Source organism: Lactuca serriola, chromosome 3 (assembly GCF_051521515.1).
Source record: "Lactuca serriola cultivar US96UC23 chromosome 3, Lser_US96UC23_V15, whole genome shotgun sequence".
NCBI classification, from domain to species: domain Eukaryota; kingdom Viridiplantae; phylum Streptophyta; class Magnoliopsida; order Asterales; family Asteraceae; genus Lactuca; species Lactuca serriola.
The window spans coordinates 156,307,370-156,313,369 of NC_136410.1; positions in this window are offsets into that span (position 1 = coordinate 156,307,370).

Below are 6,000 nucleotides of genomic sequence, written 5' to 3' on the forward strand. Positions count from 1 at the left end.
TTCGGCGTCCAAATCCGATCCATGAAGTAATGAACTCCATCATTCTTGACCTCAAACTTCTTATCCATTCCCCTTAAGGCTTCCCCTGCCACATTTCCAGATGTTAAGGCTTCTATTTGGGCTTCCCTGATTTCGGTGGACAAGTGTGAATGGATTGTCATGGCTAAAGACTTCACTCTGCGGCCTGAGTATTCCTTCCGGCTGAGTGCATCGGCCACCACGTTAGCCTTTTCGGGATGATATCGAATCTCGCATTCATAATCATTTAGTAGTTCTGCCCGCCGTCTTTGTCTCATGTTGAGTTCTTTCTGGTTGAGGATATGTTGGAGGCTTTTATGGTCGGTGAAGATCGTACATTTCGTGCCGTAGAGATAGTGTCTCCATATATTTAGAGCAAAGATGACTGCTCCTAGCTCAAGATCGTGCATTGTGTAGTTCACTTCGTGCGTCTTTAGTTGCCTTGAGGCGTAGGCGATGACCTTCCCTCGTTGCATCAGGACACACCCAAGTCCTTGGTTTGATGCATCGCAATAGACCACGAAGTCCTCCGTTCCTTCTGGCAAGGTTAAGATGGGCGCACTACATAAGGCTCGCTTTAGCGTTTGAAACGCAGTGTCTTGTTTTTCTCCCCAGTCGAAGGTCACACTCTGCTTAGTTAGGGTGGTGAGGGGCTTGGAAATCTTGGAGAAATTTTGTATGAATCTTCGGTAATACCCGACGAGTCCCAAAAATTGTCGAATTTCTGTAGGGGTTCTTGGAGTCATCCAACTTTCTATTGCCTTGATCTTAGAAGGATCCACTTGTATCCCCTCTTTTCTTACTACATGTCCTAGGAAATCCACTTTCCGAATCCAAAATTCGCACTTGGAAAATTTTGCAGAAAGCTTCTCTGCCCTCAACGTTTCCAAAACTTGGCGGAGGTGTTGGCTGTGTTCTTCCTGGCTTCTAGAATAGATGAGTATATCATCTATGAACATGATCACGAATTTATCCAGGAAGGGACGACATACTCGGTTCATCAAGTCAATGAACACCGCTGGAGCATTTGTCAATCCGAAGGGCATTACTACAAACTCATAGTGACCATAAAGTGTTCGGAAAGCCGTTTTGGGGATGTCTCCTTCCAGCACTCGCAGTTGGTGATAACCAGATCTTAGATCGATCTTTGAGAAGTAGCTTGCTCCCTGCAGTTAGTCGAACAGATCGTCTATGCGCGGTAGCGGATATCGGTTCTTGATCGTAAGTTTGTTCAGCTCCCGATAATCGGTGCACATGCGAAAGGATCCGTCCTTCTTTTTCATGAATAGGACTGGTGCTCCCCATGGTCAGAAGCTCGGTCTGATGAAGCCCTTGCTCAGCAGCTCGTTTAATTGACTAGACAGTTCCTGCATCTTGGCTGGGGCTAAAGGGTAAGGCGACTTTGCTACTGGAGTAGCTCCGGGGATTAAGTCGATTCTGAACTCGACTTGGCGTTCTGGTGGAATTCCTGGAAGATATTCTGGGAAAATATCTGGGAAGTTGCAGACTTCCGGAATGTCCTTAATGTTCTTTGGTTCTTGTTTCTGGTCTACTACGTGGGCTAGAAAGGCATGGTATTCCTTGCGAAGATATTTTTGTGCCTTAATACAGGAGATGATTTGTAAATTTGAACTAGGTTTGTCACCATAAATGAAAAGGGTTTCGTCGTTTGGCAGATTGAGGCGAACGGCCCTTTCATGACAAAGTATATCGGCATGGTGAAGGCTAAACCAGTCCATACCGATGATGACATCGAAACTTCTTATCGAAATTTAATGTGCACCCTACGTACATATCGCTTGTGCTTTCCGTCTTACCGTTAGCTATTTCTACAGTGAATATTTTATTGAGTGGTTGGGGTCTTTGATTAAGTAAGTGTTTGAATTTATGACTCACAAAACTTCTCTCCGCACCACAGTCAAAGAGTATGCATGCATAAATGTTGTTGAGGAGAAACGTACCCGTAACCACCGTTGGGTCGGCTATTGCTTCATTTTGACCTATTGCCAGCACTCTCCCAACACCGCCAACGTTCCTTGTCTTGGGGCAGTCCCTCTTGAAGTGCCCAGTTTCTCCACACCCATAACATGCATGGCTTATCCCAGTACTACGAACTTGAGTGACTAGTCGCGTTGGTGCCTTACAGAAACGGGCTGTGTGCCCTTTTCTGTCGCAGTTCTTACAGTGCATCTCGCGGCAATTACCGTGATGATGGTAGTTGCATTTGCTGCACTTGGGCAGGTTCCCCGCATATGGTTTTGTTGGCGCAGGGGTAGCAGGAGTTGTGGTGGGAGCAGTAGCAGCATGAACTGCAACCATTTGTTTCTTTGAAGGTGCTTGCGAAGTTTGCCCCTTTCTCTTGTTCCAGAATTTCTTCTTGCTGTTGTTGTTGGCATTGATCTCGTTGTTGCTGTTCCCTTTGGTTGGTTCAGCCATGATAGCCGTGACTCCTTGACAGACACTATGATCAATGAGAGATTGCGCCAGCTCCTTGGCGCTGTCGAAGGTCATGGGTTTGGAAGCTAACACACTTCCTCGAAGTTGGGGTGATAGTCCCCAGATGTATCTCTCGACCTTTTGGCTTTCCAGGATCAACATTCCTAGGCAAAGTGTTATTAAATCATTGAACCTGTTGGTGTAACATGCGATGTCCGAGCCTACCATCGAAAGGCCCCACACAATTCGTGTTCAAGCTTCTGAATCTCGCCTCTTGGGCAGTATTCTCGAAGGAGCATTCGTTTCAAATTTTCCCAACCCATGGAGTTCGCCACCACTAGGGTTAGTGTCTTGATGTGGCTGTTCCACCATGTCACGGCGCATTCAGAGAAAGTAAAAGCAGCAAACTTTACTTTGCTTTCTTAAGGGCATGCGCCAATTTCGAATACAGCTTCTGTTTTCTCTATCTATTGAGATAGAGCCAATACTCCCCCAGTCCCATAAAAGGGAATAGGTTTTCCGTTGGTGAAGTCTTTGTAAGTGCATACCCCTGAACGGCCTTGACCTTGGCAATTTGTAAAGCTTTTTGTTCCTCCTCCCGACCCGTTGTTGCTCATTTGAGCCATCGCTGCGGTTACAACAGCGGTTACAGCAGTTTGGAACATAATGACATCGACAATTGGAGGAGGTGGTGGAGGTGGTGTTGAAGTTGAGTTTCTGCGTGCTGATCTACGAGGAGGCATGTTCTGGTAGGAAAAATAAGAATGAATACTATAAGTTTCTAATGTTTTGAGAATCGTGTGTTAGTTGTATCTTGTAATCTGTTTTGACTTTACTTTATGGTTTCAAGGTAGGTATAGTAATTTTAGTTAATCCCATAAGTTCCGAGAGGTATACAAAGAAGTACTTCATATTTATATATATAGGTCACACCTGAGGTGTGTTACATTACGCTTCTTGTTTGGAAAGATTTGACCTACCTAGAGGTCTCCGATTATAGATACAAAAGGAAAATAAGGGAAAAACTTTTATCCGAAGTCCTATTTTATAACAAAATTGTTGGGGTTTGAGCAAGCTCTACTTGCGGCGTGTTGGACGTTTGGTGCAAGATTCGGCATCCGACTATTTGACTTACCATCAGGCGCCTCTCGAGATCTACTTGTTGCTCCTTCATCTCTTTTATTTCTGCTAGTGCCGTTATCATTTGATTCTGAAGCATCCCTGTGTAGATTTGGGTATTCTCATGTAGTCCTTCCAGACGACGGATGTCTGTGGCGTTACCCTGAGTAGCAACATTGATCTCGCGAACCTTGGCTACTTGCTTGTCTGCATGGTAGTTCTGGGTAGCTATAGTGCCCACAATAACAGGAAGTGCTCCATCAGCTTAGCCTCCCCCACCGACATTGTAAAAATCTCGACACATGCCGAAAGGAGGGCGTACACCTAGTTGGCGGCTCCAGTAGTAGAGGTGGCATCCCCACATGGGAGTGGGTCCTGGCTGATATGGTCTGATTTCGGGAGGATGAGGGATGGGAGGGTCGATTACTTCTGGCTCGTAGTCTATTGTGCTAGTAATTTCCACGATCTCCTCGTCGACTTCGAATTCCTCTCCGACTTCGACTTCGAATTCTTCTCCGACTTCCTCTTCGAATTCTTCCTCGACCTCCTCTTCGATTTCCTCTGGTTCTTCCTCCGGTTCTTCTTCTATCCATCCACCGTTGCCTTGGTTTGGGTAGTAGGGATCTCCCGGTAAATGGAATCCGGCCATTTGTCTGAACTAGGATAGAGGTATGAGAATTTTATAAGAAAAGAAACTTCTATTTAACGACTTCCTACGTTTAACTATATCCTTACGGAGCGCAAGTGTTTCATTGTACAATTATTTTTAACAATACTCCTATTGTATTTCAAATTGGCGAATCTAAAATAATTTGTATTTGGTAAGTTTTTGGCTTGTTGTCCACTATGACCATTCCTCGACGTACGTTGGTCAAATCTAGGATAAATATAGTTGATGAGGCTATATTTATTCTTGACCTAATTACATACCCCGAGGCCCAATCGTAGTGTCGCAACTTGCCTTACTACTTTTTAGAAAACTTGTCATGATACGAGACTAATACATGCGAGTAAAAATGTATATTTTTAAAAGAAAATATATTGTTCATGAAAACGTTTTTCTCAGAGGGTTTTTGGTCCCCTTTGCATTTATAGTTTGTATATCTTATGTGGTTCGATATACTTAGTTCACTATAAACAATGCTCTGATACCAATCTGTCACACCCCCAAACCAGAATGGCGGAAACATTTGAGGGTGGATGACTTCACGTAGTATCACAATAATTGAATATTGTAAAGAAAGTAACACAACCATCATATATATAATGAAAACGTATATTGTTGCGTTATACATATTAACAAAAGAATATTACAATATGATGATATAAATGTGTAATAATAAACGTCCTTAATGTTCTTTCTTCAAAAGCTGGTAGTTACCTGTATTACTGATTCCCTGAGAAATACAAGTGGTTTCAAAAAAGTGTCAACAATTAAGTTGGTGAGTTCATGAGTGTTTTATGTTGAAAAGTATATCCTTTTTGGTAGCAAATCGGTAAGTGAGGTTTTCAGAAAATCCAATATCTTCTATAAATGGTTCAAATAGTTTCCAGAGTTGGAGTGCATTAGTATTTTTCGTACTTTGAATGATAAAGATAACTTGGTATGAAAAGTAATGTAGAAAACTGTATGCATATATGAATCTCGTCAATCAAACTTGTTTTTATACTTTTATGTGAGTTTTATAACCATACTATTGACACTGACTGCCTGTAACAACATTCTTCAGGTGTTGTAGTGTTATGACAGTTGTCACCCCAGACCTGCCGGTCTAACTATAGCTAATAGTTTAGGTGCGGGGTTGTCAATCCCGTATAGATCTATACACAAGTATCACGCTCTCCCTCCAAGAGATTATGGTATATAAGACATGACTTGAAATGCATACCTAAGAGTACGTTGAAGTTTGAATATCTCACATTGCTTGGTATAAATAGATTTACGATAAGAAAGACTTTACTTCATTTGAAAGTATTTCATTTTTCAAGATGTATATGTAAAAATGTATGTTATATTTGCTAACTATACTCATTATAGTTTCTCAGAAAATATGTGTCCATTTAGTAAAAATAACTTGGTGATATAATAGCCCTTTAACATAAAGATGTTTGTATCGATACTCTATAGATAGGTGTTACATTTACGTTTATAAAATGATACTTTGACTTGTAATGTACTCGTATTTCCCCCCTAAAACATGAAAAGAATTGAAAGGTAGGGGTATGAACTCAATCGTTTGGTTTGAAGAGAGAGAGGCTGGAGTTGAGCAGAACTTCGACCCCGAAAAGCTGCGTCTTCGGGCTCTTCGGGGATCTCGGTAGCGTAGATCTTTCGTCGGGGCTCGGGTGCGGAAACCGAGGGTGTCGGGATGGTCTCTGGAGCTCTAGGTTGTGTGAAAGTGAGAGAGGATATGATAGATTTGTGTC